Consider the following 15,005-nt stretch of genomic DNA (forward strand, 5'->3'; position numbering starts at 1 on the left):
TGTTTGTTTATTAGGGATAAATAAGATTTATATTTCTTCTTACTTTTATATCCTAGCCCAGTTCTGTTGTAGACGGCTCTTTGTGTCCCAAGAATTAGGTCCAGATTCTTGGAACCCAAAGAAAACCGTTCTAATGTATTTTTTAAGTCTTTTACCTGATTTTTTAAACTTGAATTTTCTTCCTCAAGTTGTTGAACTTGAGTTGAATCTTCAGTTTGAACTTGATCAGGTAAGTGTTTTGAGTTAGTCACTCCTTTAAGGATAGCTACTTCCTTTAGAAGTGACTTTATCTTAAGATTTGACTTGGCTAATTTGCGAAGTAAATAATTGACTAAATTATTAAGTCTCGGAATACTTACAGCGGAGTCTGGCCCTTCGGAAACGGATGCGGATCCGTGGCTTTGCTCGGAGTCGGCTTCTGACTCGCTCTCAGATTCGATGATTTGGTCCCGGGCCATCAATGTGAGCAAACTCGTTTGGTCGAGTTCGTCGTCTTCGTCCTCCGAAGAAGATTCGTCCCAGGTTGCCTTTAGGACCTTCTTTCTTCTTTGCTTCTTGGCTTCCTTTTGGTTGGGGCAGTTGACTTTTATATGCCCCTTCTGGTTGCACCCGTAGCAAGTGACTTCGAACTTTACCTTTGAGTTCTGTTGGGCCTCCTTGGATTGGACTGCCTTCTTTAGATCTTTCTTGTTGAAGCCCTTTTTCTTTTTGTAGAGCTTCTTCACGAGATTCACTAGTTCGCTGGTCAGTTCATCTTCTGAATCTTCTGAGTCGGGTTCGTCTTCTGATTCCGATTCAATTTTTCGCCGTACTCTTGATTCCTGTGTTCGACTCGTACCTGCAACCAAAGCAATACCCTTCTCGGAAGGTTGTGCATTAGTTTGTTCATGGAGTTCAAATTCACTAAATAATTCGTCTAATTTTAAAGACGATAAGTCTTTGGAGACCTTGTAGGCATCTACCATTGATGCCCACAAGGTACTCCTTGGAAACGAGTTGAGAGCATACCTTATTGTGTCTCTGTTTTCTACCTTCTGCCGGATTCCATGAAGGGAATTCAGAATATCTTGAATTCGAGCGTGTAACGAACTTGCCGTCTCGCCTTCCTGCATTTTCAAATTGTATAGTTTATTAAGTAACAAATCACGCTTACTTACCTTGGTTTCCGAGGTGCCCTCGTGAAGTTCGATCAGTTTCTCCCATAGTTCCTTTGCGGAGGAGAATGGACCGACTCTGTTGAGCTCTTCTTTGGTAAGCCCGCACTGGATGGTGCAGGTAGCTTTGGCGTCGGCTTCCACCTTTTTGATGAAGGTTGGCTCCCAGTTCTCACAGGATGTAGGCTTACCATCCGTATCAGTTGGTAGTTGCAGTCCTGTCTTGACGACCATCCAGGTGTCGAACTGGATCTTCAGATATATCTCCATTCGCCCCTTCCAATATCCGAAGTCCTCTCCGGAAAATAGTGGGGGACGAACAGTGCTATATCCTTCTTGTTGAGTCATTTTAGACCTAAATAAATAAAAACAAACAGATCTATTCCAAGACTGTGTCTTGGATTAGTTGTGCTGGAGGAAGAAAAAAATGACAAGCTCAAGTGGTATTGACCAACTTTGAGAAAAAATCGATTCGGAAAAAAAAATTAGAATATAGTTATGAGGCTAGATTCTAATCGAAAAAAAAAATATGAAAATACCACGAAAAAATTGCTTTGAACAGTGGTTGCACTGATTCAAAACGACCCCGCTCTGATACCAATTGTTGGATCGAGACCGAGCTAGAGGGGGGTGAATAACGCTCGTGGCTATTTCGTACGATTATCGGAAAATTATCAGAGTAATTAAAACGCAGCGGAATAAAATAAAGACAAAGACACAAAGGGATTTACTTCGTTCGGAGCCTAAGGCGACTCCTACTCGAAGGCCCGCGATTCTTGATCGCTTCCGGTGGGCAACAACTATAAGCTCGATAAGAATTACAAATTACAAATGCAACAACAATTAGAATAACTTTGTACCGACAACTTAAAGAAGAGAAAAACGAAGCTCCAGGTCGTCGGAATGTTGCAGCAGCACTTCGGAATGACTTTGTTAGCAGCACGTTGAAGAAGGAAAGCTCAGAACTTGATTCCTTGAAGTGCTGGTCGAAACCCCCTTATAAAGGGTGTTCAAGGCGCCTTGAAGGCGCCTCCATGCTGCCTGGTCTTCCGCGTGGATAACATCTGATCTGGTCGAACTTCATCCTCTCAAGGTGCCTTATAGCCCTCTCAAGGTGCCTTCCAAGGCGCCTTCTGCCTGCTTCAAGGCGCCTCCAGTGGTGCTTCGCAGCCAGCTCAGCTTTTGCACCCGAGGAGCCTCCAAGCTCCATGGAGGCGCCTCGGACACTGTTCATCCGAGGCTTTAGGTTGCTCCTTTGCACCTGCAAGATACGTTAGTCCCAAACACTATCCTGCAACACAAAGTTAGCACAATAAACATGATAAATGAAGTATAGACAGTCTCCGGACTGTCCGAGTCTGACTTCGGGTTTCCAACCGGAAACCCTAGGTCGACCCGACGCCTACTGTTCCCTCTACGGGGAACGCGTCCTCACCTACTCCACTCAGGAGATTTACCTGTTGCCAGTACGATCCTCCAGATCGACTGGACTTTTGCTCAGTACTAGATGCTTCCGGACTTTCTGCTGGACATCCGCTTCCCCGGCTAGTCCAGTCTTTCACCTGGTTCGCGACACCAGGACTTTCTACCTAGGGTTACCACCCCCTAGGACTTTTGCCTGAAGACATCGACCTACCAAGACTTTCCGCATAGGGTTACCACCCCCTATGACCTAGGGTTACCACCCTCTAGGGTTTTACCCTTTGCCTAACCGCAGCTAGGACTTTCCTGAAATCCTCAAGTAGACTTGTTAGACTACAAAACATCTTAACTTTGAATTCTTTTGCCATTATCAAAACACGAGTTCGATCGTCGGATGCTTCCCGCACCAACAATTTCTTCCTTGGCTTCTATATATTTCTTTGAGCTTAGTACATGGTTATTATTCTATGGATTAGGCTGCTTTATCTTATATCGTGTTCGTTTGCTGCTTTCCTGCTTGATACCTATGCTTGATATTTGAGGTGCTCTAGTTATATCATATACAACCTCAGCTTTTGATTTCTACTCTGCTGTGCATACACGTGTAGAGTATATAATGTAGGGATGGTCTAGTTGATCGGATTACCATGCTGATTATGTATATGATGTGGATTGTACGTAGGTTGGTATGCGTTATAGGAGTCATCATGTTGACCGTACATTTACATGTTGTATGTACACACGTATTTGGTTATGTACTTTTGGATGAGTTGTGTTGATTGTATGTTTGTGGTTTATACACGTGTCTGATGTGTTTATTATTGGAGGATACATGTTGATTGTACTTATGTTCTGTGCATATGTGTCCAGTGGAATTATTGGAGATTTTTGGTTGATTATTAGAGTGTATACTAAAAGCCTAGCTTTTGTAAACATTTATTTATGAAATAAAAGAATCACATTGGTTAAATGTCTACATTTTATTTGTTAAGTGTAGTTGTTCAATTAATTTATATTGTAGATAACATGGTGTGTGGTGTTACACATAGAAGATCATGTTATCAGTTCTTTATAAATTATAAACAATTGCTCATGACTAAGATGGAAAGGAACAAACCATTGAAATAGTCGTAGTGTAATTAGGTATTAGTTTATCTTGACTAATAAATTACACTAGTACACTCTAAGTGTATTGAGTAGGACCATTTTAGGTAAGTTCTTTTTATACTGACTTAATAAAAGAACTAGACCTTAGTTATTATGGAAGTGTGTGCTTTTAATCCTAATATAATAACATGCACATATATTTAGTATTTATTTCTTTAACTTATCAAAGGGTGAGATTTAGTTCGATAAATCAATAGGCCCGATAAGTTGGGAAATGATATTACTTATAGTGTGTGTTGTTGATTATAGAAGGAAACTGTGTCCTAGTTATCTAGGTTGAGAATGCCCCCAAGAGGAGCTCATAAGGATTGTCATGTTAAACATTACAGGTGGACTTAGTCCGACATGACAATGAGGTTGAGTGGTACTACTCTTGGAGTTAGATATTAATTAAGTGAGTTGTCAGTAACTTACTTAATTAGTGGACATTTGTTATCTTAAACACAGGGAGACTAACACACTCATGATAAGAAGGAGCCCATAATGTAATTTGGGATTGGTGCGGTAGTGCAATAATAACTCTCTAGTGGAATAAGCTATTATTGATAAACTTGAGTTGTGTGTTCGGGGCGAACACGGGATACTCAAGCTCATCGGAAGGCCAAAACCAATTTCTCCTCTAGGTCTCTGTCGTAGCCTCATTATAGCCTCAAGTCCATCCAAATGTAAGGCTCTTCTTGGTTTCCAAGAAGGGGGCCGGACCATTACTTGGTGACCAAGTAATGGCCGGCCACATCCTCTTGAAGGGGCCGGCCCTATAGCTTGGTGACCAAGCTTGTAGGGCCGGCCATAACAATTCAAAAAGGGAGGGTTGTTTTGAATTTTTAAAATCTTCTCTTTGTAGAAAACTATAAGTTTTAAAATAGAAATTTTAAAATGGAAAACTTTCCTTATTTGAATTAGGCCACATGGTTTAATAGAGAGTTTTAAAAGTTTTAAAACTTTCCTTTTTTAACCATCCTCATGGTTTTAGAAAAAAAGAAGAGAAGTTTTAAAATTAAAATTTTTTATGTTAAAAAAGGAAATTTTTAGAAGAGAAGTTTTAAATTTTAAAACATGATTTTAATTTTTAAAACTTTCCTTTTTTAACATTCACTTTAGGAAATTAAAAGAGAGCTTGTAAAATTTTATAAGAGTTTTTTTTTCTTTGCTTATAAAATTTTACAAGGATTATTTCTTTCCTTTTAATTGTGGCCGGCCACCCTTGCTTGGTGCCCAAGCAAGGGGTCGACCAATCATCCTTTAAAAGATTCAATCAATTAAACCAATCAATGATTGGTGATTGAATCAATCAAGAGGAAAGAAAAAGAAAAATAAAAGGGAAAAAGGAAAAACAAGAGGAAGATTTTAATTTTTTGTAAAAATCTTTTCCTTATTTGCCTTGGGCAAGTAATATAAAAGAAGGGGAGGAGCGACCTCATGAGATAACAATTGTTATTCTCTTGTTGGTGCTCCTCTTGTGGCCGGCCCTCTCCCCTCTTCCTTTCCCTTTGCTCTCTTGTTCCCTTAAGGTGGTGGTGGCCGAAACATAGAGAAGGAGAAGAAAGCTTTTGGGTGGTGTTCATCTTGGAGGATCGTCGCCCACACGACGTCCAAGGTGAGGCGAGAAATACGATAGAAGATCTCGAGGTCATTAGCATACAAAGAGAAGGTATAACTAGTAATTTTCTTCCGTATCATGCTAGTTATTTTTCTTTGTATGAATTCCAAACACAAGAGGACATAGATTCTAGTTTTTCGGATTTGTTATTCGAGTTTGTGTTTTTGTTTTTCGAATTTGTGATTCGATTGTTCCTTTTGGTTAAACATAGAGTTATATAAGGAAATTAAATATTAGCTTTCCTTAAAAGGCTTTGTCTTGGAAGTGGTGGTTGCTCACATATCCAAGAAGGCCTAGTGCCTCGCTATGTTTAACCTGGAAGCCAATTTTAGAAATTAATATTTAATTGAATTTATAACATAGGTGGATTTGGATCAATAGTGTTAAGTTCCGCTTGCGATCCAAATCTAAACCATTAAGAACAGATAAGTTAAATTTGGAATCAATAATGTTAAGTTCCATTTGCGATTCCTAATTTAACTTCTAAAGAACACAATAGGTTATTTAGGAAAGGTTTGACATTTGTACAAAATTTTTGTATAGTGGAACCGGTACGATCTTCCTAGGACTAACCAACAGATTATACGTGTGTAGTTGTGTACATGTGTTTGGTGGGATGTGTGGATTTATCATGACAATTATATTCATGTTGTGGAGTGCTTATGTGGTTTGGAGGTTGCATTGATGATGATAGTGTTGGTATATATATATATATATATATCCTTTCGGCCACTGATGGAGAGTGGTAGCTAGGAGTGGAGCTATGTCATGTCATGTCGTGCTTACTCAGCTAGTCAGTATTTTTACTCTGTCTACCTCGACCACTCTGGAGTAGTGGGTCTTGAAGGTATAGTAGTCAGGGGGCTTGAATTGTGAGTGGTCAGGGACCCTTGGCTATGTAGTTAGATAACTACATAGTATACTGTCGCCTCAATCACTTTATAGCAGTTACGTGCGTGAGGCTTGTACGGTTTGTCACGGACCCTAGCCTCTCGGCCATATCGGGGCCGTGGTGTTTGGAGAGGTGGCGGGGGTGACCATGGAGAATGCATACGCATTTTTGCATATGATGCATGGTGCATCTGTGGAGATATATTTGCATACAAGCTTAGTAGATACTAGTTGCATGTGATTGTGTTTGTTGCACTTGTTTGAGATATGCTTGTTGCATATGGTTGTCATGCTGCATACATGTTATTTACTTTACATGTATATGCAGTTGTATTTATATTGCACAGGTGTCATGAGTGGGTTTGTTGCAGATCCGGTGAGTTTACTGATCATTGTACCATGTGTCGTTTCCAGATTGGGTATGTGTTTATCATTTTGTCAGTTGTAGTATGTGCAGTTTTGTAAGTCAGTTATGATCGTTATACCATGTGAGATAGACTGGTACTGGTAGTTGTGTTTATTGGATATGTTAGTATGATCATGTTCTTTATTCTCTACTGAGACTGTATATTTTGATCTCTATGTTTATTTATGGACCATGCACTATCCTTTATATTACCCGCTGAGTTACCTATATTCACCACCGCATGTATATCTTTATGTTTTCAGGTAGCTTGTAGATGGTTGGTGTGTCGCTTGGAGTATCCTATCTGTCGGGTCCTACGTCACATCCGAAGATGGTTTCATCTTGTTTTTGTTTTCTTTTGTATATCCATCTGTTATTTTGGCATTGTATTTGTGTTTAGCCATGTGGCTATCTTATAGTTTTGGTGATGTATTTGTATAAAGTCTAGCCGGCTAGTAGTGTTTTGATTTATTTTGTATGAGCTTGTCTTTATATTTTTTCGCTGTGTTGGTTTTGATTACAGCCGAGTGGGCTGATAAAAATATATATAACTGTGTGGTTGTTGTTATATTTGTCCAGCCGTGTAGGCTGAGATTATTAACTGCGTGGTTGTGTATATATTCCAGCCGCATGTGGCTAATGTATATTTTGTATGTATGTATGTTTTGGATTGTCACCGGTACAGGGGAGATGTTGCCGGATTTTTGTCTGGCAGGGACTCCTCTAGGGGTGTGATAAGGCGCCTTCCATAGCCATGGATGACGCCTTCTATGAACAATACGAAGGCGCCTTCATTGCTTGAGGGCGCCTTCGGCACTGTTCATCCAAAGTTAATTTTTTTTTTGGTCTTGCAAAACAACGTTAGTCCAAATAACCTGCAACACAAGTATTAGGACAAACAATAATTAATAATAAAGGCTACTAATTGTTGGACCGTGATTGTTCGATAGGGGGGTGAATATCGATTTAAAATTTATCGAAAAGAGTTAAGCACAACGGAAAAGAAACGAGCCAAAGACGACACAGAGATTTACTTGGTTCGGAGCCTTTGGCGACTCCTACTCCAAGGTCTGCACACAAGGGTGCTTTCGGTGGGCAATTACTAATAATTCGAATAATAATTACAGAATTAAGGTACATGAATTAATTAGTAAAATAAAAACCGACAATTAGAAAAGGAAAAAAGCAAACTAGAACTTTGTCAGAGAGCTTTCGCAGCGTCGCAGGAGCACCAGAGATCGAATTAAGAGTTGATGTTCTGACTCCAGTCTTGACCCTCCTTATATATGAGGTTCGGGGCGTCTGGAACCTTCAGGGCGCCCTAGTTGTGACGTAGACGAGCCAATCAGCGAACTCCACGTGGCACAACGACTTTGGGGATAGAATTTGCCTCCGGGTGCCCTGGTACCTCCCGGGCGCCCTGGTACCTCCCGGGCGTCCGGACCCCATTTTCTAACGGTTCCCTACCTGCAAGAAAACGTTAGTCCGAGACAAATATATATCCTGCAAAATAGAGTGTTAGCATAGTTTATCATTAAATAAAATATTAATTAGATTCCGTCTCTCCGAGACCTGAATCTAGTCAAGATCTCGACTTAGTATTCTGAAATGGTTGTAAGTCGGATCGACGCCTAAGTTCCCTTCCAGGGAATACGTCCTCACAATCACTCCCCACCAGTGACTTACCTTTACTTACCTGCCAGCTATCCGGTCAGCCCGTCGACTTAGCTGGACTTTGTTCCAAACATCCGGTCAGCCCGTCGACTCGTTTGGGCTTCGTGCCAGCTATCCGGTCAGCCCGTCGAACTAGCTAGGCTTCGTACCAGACATCAGGTCAACCCGTCGACCTATCTGGGCTTCTCCTGCACACTCGGTCAGAGTGTTAGATCAACAACAAGACTAACTTAACATATTTTGTCATTCATCAAAACCTGGGTTAGACCGTTAGTGCTAACCACACCAACAATCTCCCCCTTTTTGATTGAATGATAATTTGGTTAAGTTAGTGTAAAATGCAAGTAAAACAAGCATTACCAGGGTTTTTAAGTTAGTTTTTATTTTCAATTTGTTTTAGCTAACTTAACCACCTAACCCTCCCCATTTGACATTCATCAAATATAAACATGGATCAAATAATCATAAATACAAAAATATTACAAAAAGAGTGCAAACATAAATCAGATCGACTCAGGGGAGTTAAATAATTAGAAATTTTGCTTTAAAAAATATCTCTTATCCTTTTCAAAAATAGCTAAGAAAGATAATTTAGAAAGAGTAATTTTTAATAACTTTTTCAAAATAGCTAAGTTTTTGAAAACTGACTAAGTTAGAAAGAGAAATAATTTAGCAATATATCTTAGTAGTAAGTTTGTTGATTAATTTTCAAAAGATAATCATTGCAATCATAAATTTATACAAGCTAATTTTTCAAGTATAAGTTTAAAGTTTAACTAAAACAAATCCAAAACTTCCAAACATAAGTTTATATGTTCCAAAATAAACTTGAACTTGAAACATTTTTCAAAAATGAAAGATAATTTTACAAAAGTAAAATTTTCAAAAACCAGGTAAAATTCAATGTTTAACATCTAATTTTTCAAAGTTAAGTTTGTGAAATCTAATTTGCAAAACTGAGTTTGTACCATTCGATTTTCAAAACCAGTTTTCAAATCAAGTTTATAACATACAATTTTCGAAATAAAAGAGAATTTGACATAACACTTAGTTTTACAAAGGTTAGGTTTCATAAACACATTTCTAAAACATTTTTAGAAGAATAGTTTCCAAAACCTTATTTCAAAAATATTTTTAATAAAAAAATAGATGTGAAAATAATTGTTGCTCCCCCTGAACCTGACATTACAAAAATCTGTCTAACCAGTTAGCTACTTACTGACTATTCAGAGGATAGCAACTTTCACTTGGTTAGTCAAGTTAAGTCTAAGTATCAGTTAATGTTTGACTAAATCTAATGACTTAACTTGATTACTATTTGTTTGGTATTTAACGCCCAGGCTTATATTGATGCACTGACATAAGCATCTTAAGTTCAGGCAATTTGCCTATGCATCTCACCCCTTTCTATATTTGACAATCACAAACAAGGGAATCCTAGGGTGTTGTTGAGATGCTCAAGTACTATCCCTAGGGGAACATGATTTTTAAGGAATTATTCTAGTCTAAGGCTAAAACTGTTTTGAAATTCTAAAAATTGGAAATTTTGAAAGCATTTTACTTAGAATTTGAAAATACCTATTTTTAAAAATGATTTTAAAATTCCTAATCTATTAGGTACATCCTTAATTTTCTACGTAGATTGCTAAATTCACTTTCAGGGAGGGGTTTAGTAAATATGTCAGCTAAATTAGACTTTGACTCAATGTACTTGAGTTCAATGTCTCCTTTAGTGACATGATCCCTGATAAAGTGATGTCTAATTTCAATGTGTTTAGTTCTGGAATGATGCACTGGATTTTTTGTTAAATTAATTGAACTAATATTGTCAATTAATACTTTTACATTTGTAAGGTTTAAGTTGACATCTTTTAAAGTGTGCATCATCCATAATAGTTGTGCAACGCATTCTCCTATGACTATATATTCTGATTCAGTTGTAGATAGAGCAACACAGTGTTGCTTTCTACTGAACCAGCTCACAAGTGATGGACCTAGTAGTTGACAACCACCACTTGTGCTTTTGCAGTCTAATTTGCATCCAGCATAGTCTGAGTCAGAATACCCTATTAATTCGAAATTATTAGTTCTAGGATACCAAATACCTACATTTGTTGTTCCTTTAAGGTATCTAAAGATTCTTTTGACTTGAGTCAAATATGATTCTTTAGCACAGGTTTGATATCTAGCACACATACTAACTGCAAATAAGATATCGGGTCGACTTGCAGTTAAGTACAATATGCTACCTATGACACTTCTATAGTGTTTTAAGTCAACTGATTTTCCATTTGCATCTTCATCTAGGATTGTGTTTACTGCCATAGGTGTTTTTATTTCTTTAGTGTTTTCCATTCCAAATTTTTTAAGCAATTTTTTAGTGTATTTTTGTTGATAAATATAATTACCTTCATTTGTTTGTTTGATTTGTAATCCTAAAAAGTAAGTTAATTTGTCAACTAGACTCATTTCAAATTCTTGTTCCATTAAGTTTATGAATTCTTCTAAAATTTCTGAATTAGTTGATCCAAAGATTATATCATCTACATAAATATGGGCTATAAATATGTCCTCTTTTATTAATTTAACGAATAGGGTCGGGTCAATTTGACCCTGGTTAAACCCTTTGGATATGAGGTAAGAGGTTAACCTTTCATACCATGCCCTAGGTGCTTGTTTAAGTCCATATAAGACTTTCTTTAATTTAAATACATACTCAGGGTGTTCTAGACTTTCAAACCCAGGTGGTTATCTTACATAGACTTCTTCTTTTATTAATCCATTTAGAAATGCTGACTTGACGTCCATTTGGTATAGTCTAAACCCTTTATGGGCTACATAGCTGAGTAACATTCTGATGGACTCTAGTCTAGCTACTGGGGCATATATTTCATCATAGTCAAGTCCTTCAACTTGACTAAACCCCTTGGTGACTAGCCTAGCCTTATTTCTAGTGATTTCCTCAATTTCACTTAGTTTATTTCTAAATACCCATTTTGTCTCTATTACCTTTTTATTTTTGGGTGGTGGTACTAAGTCCCAGACTTCATTCCGCTCAAATTGAGCTAGTTCCTCCTGCATAACTATGACCCAGTCTGGATCAAGTAAGGATTCAGCTATGGTTTTAGGTTCGATTTTTGAAATTAAAGAAATTTGACTTAGGTTCCTAAAGGATGACCTAGTCTGAACCCTTAGATCTGGATCACCAATTATCTAGTCAGTTGGGTGATTTGGGTTGACTCTAATAGTTCTAGGAGGTTGACTTTCTTGAGGTTCTTCTTCCTCTTCGTGATTTAGGAATTGATTGGTTCTTTCAGAATTATTATTTTCTTGAACAAATTCAATTGGTTGAAGTTGGGATTGTTCTTCGTTTAGTTTGGATTCTTCAAATTTTACCTTAGTAGTTTCTTCAATTCTTAAGGTAACCTTATTATAAACTCTGTAACCTCTACTATTTAGGGAGTATCCTATAAAAATTCCATTATCTACTTTAGATGTCAATTTTCCTAAGTGTTCTCTTGTATTTAAGATGAAGACTGGGCACCCAAATACTTTAAAGTATTTTATATTGGGTTGTTTATTATAATAAAGTTCGAAATAGGTTTTATTATGTGTTTTATTTAATATTGTTCTATTTTGCACATAGCAGGCTGTGCTCACAACTTCTGCCCAAAAATATTTAGGAAGATTATATTCATTTAACATAGTTCTAGAGGTTTCAAGTAAAGTTCTATTTTTTCTTTCTACAATCCCATTTTGTTGAGGGGTTTTAGGGCATGAAAATTCGTGATGATAACCATTTTCAAGACATAATTTATTAAAGTTATGATTTTTAAATTCTCCCCTATTATCACTTCTAATTCTTTTAATTTTAAGATCTTTTTCGTTTTCAACTTGTTTACAAAAGTTTGTAAAAATTTCAAAGGTTTCATCCTTATTTTTTAAGAATTTCACCCAAGTGAACCTAGAGTAGTCATCTATTATTACTAGACAATATAAACTACCATTTATAGACTTGACTCCATGAGAGTCAAACAGGTCTAGATGTAAAAGTTCAAGTATTGAATTAGTCTGAGCTTGGTTAATTGGTTTGTGGGTAGATTTTGTTTGTTTGCCTTGTTGACAATCATTACATATGGTTGAGTCCAAGTTAGCTAGGTAATTTTGGTAAGCCTCTAACTAATCCATTTAATTTACTTATATTTCTGAAATTGGTGTGTGACATTCTTTTATGTCATAACCATGTTTCTTTTTTTTTTTGTTTTAAATAACACTTAAGTGAAGAAATGGTTAGGTTAATTGCATAGATATTGTCTTTTCTAAACCCTTTTAGACTTATTTTAGGGTTATCTAGGTGCTTGATTAGACATTCTGAAGACATGAACCTAACCTTATACCTAGTGTCATACAATTGACTGATACTTAGAAGATTATACTTGAAATTTTCGACAAGTAAGACATTTGTAATAATGAAGTCAGATTTTAGCCGAATGTTACCTATACCAATTACCTTGAGTTTACTATTGTTTCCAAAGGCAACTGTCCCTAAGCTTTTGTAAGTAAGTTGGGTGAATTTAGTGTGATCTCCAGTCATATGTTGGGAGCAATCACTATCCAAGATCCGCTTGGTTTCCTACAATATGTAGGAACTAGATTTAGTCTAAGTTCAGGTTGAGAAAATCTTGAGGTTAGTTTTAACATAATCCTTAAGTTAAAAATATTTAATTAATTATTTTTTTTAAAGAGTTTTTAAAATAATCTTTAAAAGATTTTTAAAGGAGTTTTAAAAAGGATTTTTAAAATAATTTTTAAAAGATTTTTAAAAGATTTTTAAAAGAGTTTTTAAAATAATTTTTTAAAAGAGTACTCTTTTAAAATAATTTTTTAAAAGAGTTTTTAAAATAAATTTTAAAAGATTTTTTAAAATAATTTTTTAAAATATTTTTAGAAGAGTTTTTAAAATAATTTTTAAAAGAGTTTTTAAAATAATTTTTTAAAAGACTTTTTTTAAAGGATTTTTTAAAAGATTTTTTTTTAAGGAGTTTTTAGAATAATTTTTAAAAGATTTTTTAAAAAGAGTTTTTAAAATAATTTTTTAAAAGAATTAAATTAATTATAATTTTAATTGAGTCCTTAGTCATCTCACCTGATTTATGTTTTCAATCAGGGAATCCTATAATTTTGTGAGATGAATTAGGTTCAATTTTAGGGGTTGGTTTAACTTTGTGTTAGATTCAGGTTTAGATTTGGGCTCAACAAATAGACATTCTTTGGATAAACTTCTGGGCTATGGTGAGTCACTTGGACATCATTAAAGTAACCATGCCTTCGAGGTTTTCTAAATAGTTCTATTCACTGAACTTAATACAAAACCTTGGTTTAACTGGTCAGGATCCATAAAGAGTAGCTTCGGTCAGTTTCACTTAGTCAAATGCACCAGGTCGAAGCCATATCTTCCTAGACATGCATAGACTGAGCTTCCCTAACGTACTATCATTCAAAATTTCACCAGTACCATGGGTCAAGTTAAACTTGGTCCCTTTCTAGTTTGTCCTTATTACCCTGCCGGGTAGGTTAGTTTGGGTTACCCTGTCGGGTAGGTTAGTTTTGGAGGTGCCAGCTATTCTGGAGCCTCCCCCTGAATCATTTGCCTTTAATTTCTAGTTCTTGGTTTATGTCTGTTTTTTTTGTAGTTGTAATTTACTTGATGATATTCTAAGTCTTGGTGTGACTTAAAATATTTAGATTTTGAATTTGTTGGTTTAGGTTTGAATTTTAATTTTTGATTTGGTTTTATGCAATGTATTTTTTCTTTGGGTATGTAGTATTGGTTAAGTCCTACTTGCGTGGTTAAACACGCTTTCGGAACCCAAACTTTACTTGTTGGTTTATGTTGAGTTATTAATGATTTAAACATTTTACTTGAACTTGACTTATAGTCAAGTCCGATTTTGTTGTAAATTGCTTTTTGATTATTTAAGATTAAATCTAAATTTTTAGATCTTGTTATAAATTTTTCTAACATTTCTTTTAATTTATTAATTTCTATTTTTAATGATAAATTCTCCTCCTCAAGTGTTAAATCTCGAGTTGGATTATTTTTTGCAATTTGTTCCTTGAGGTTTTGGTTTTCCTCAAGGAGTAATTTGTTTTCATCTTCTAATTTAACTAATTTCCTATTTAAACAAGAAATAATTTTAAAAAACTTTCTATTTAAATTTGGGTATACCTCTTCGGGACCTTCGGAAACGAGTACGGACTCGTGGCTCGATTCGGGTTCGGATTCGTCTTCCGATTTGTCTTCCGACTCTGCTTCGCGGGCCATCAGCGCGAGGTGACTCTGGTGCTTCTGATCTTCAACCTCCGATTCGTCCGAGGAAGAGTCGTCCCACGTCGCTTTGAGGGCCTTCTTTTTGGTCGTCTTCGGTTTGTCGATCTTCAATCTCGGGCACTCGTTCTTGTAGTGGCCTTCTTGTTGCACCCGAAGCACGTCACATTCTTGGTTCGGTTGGGGAGTTGATCTTCTGCAGGTCCTTCTTGCTGAAGCTCTTCTTGCTCCTGGTGAATATTTTCCTTACCAGGTTCACCACGTACTCTTCGTCTTCAGAATCCTGGTCAGAATCTTCTTCAGGTTCAGGCTTGTTCTTCTTTTCTTTGGAGGAACCTATAAACAAAGCAATACCTTTCTCGG

Source organism: Zingiber officinale, chromosome 2B (genome assembly GCF_018446385.1).
Source record: "Zingiber officinale cultivar Zhangliang chromosome 2B, Zo_v1.1, whole genome shotgun sequence".
Taxonomy (NCBI): Eukaryota; Viridiplantae; Streptophyta; class Magnoliopsida; order Zingiberales; family Zingiberaceae; genus Zingiber; species Zingiber officinale.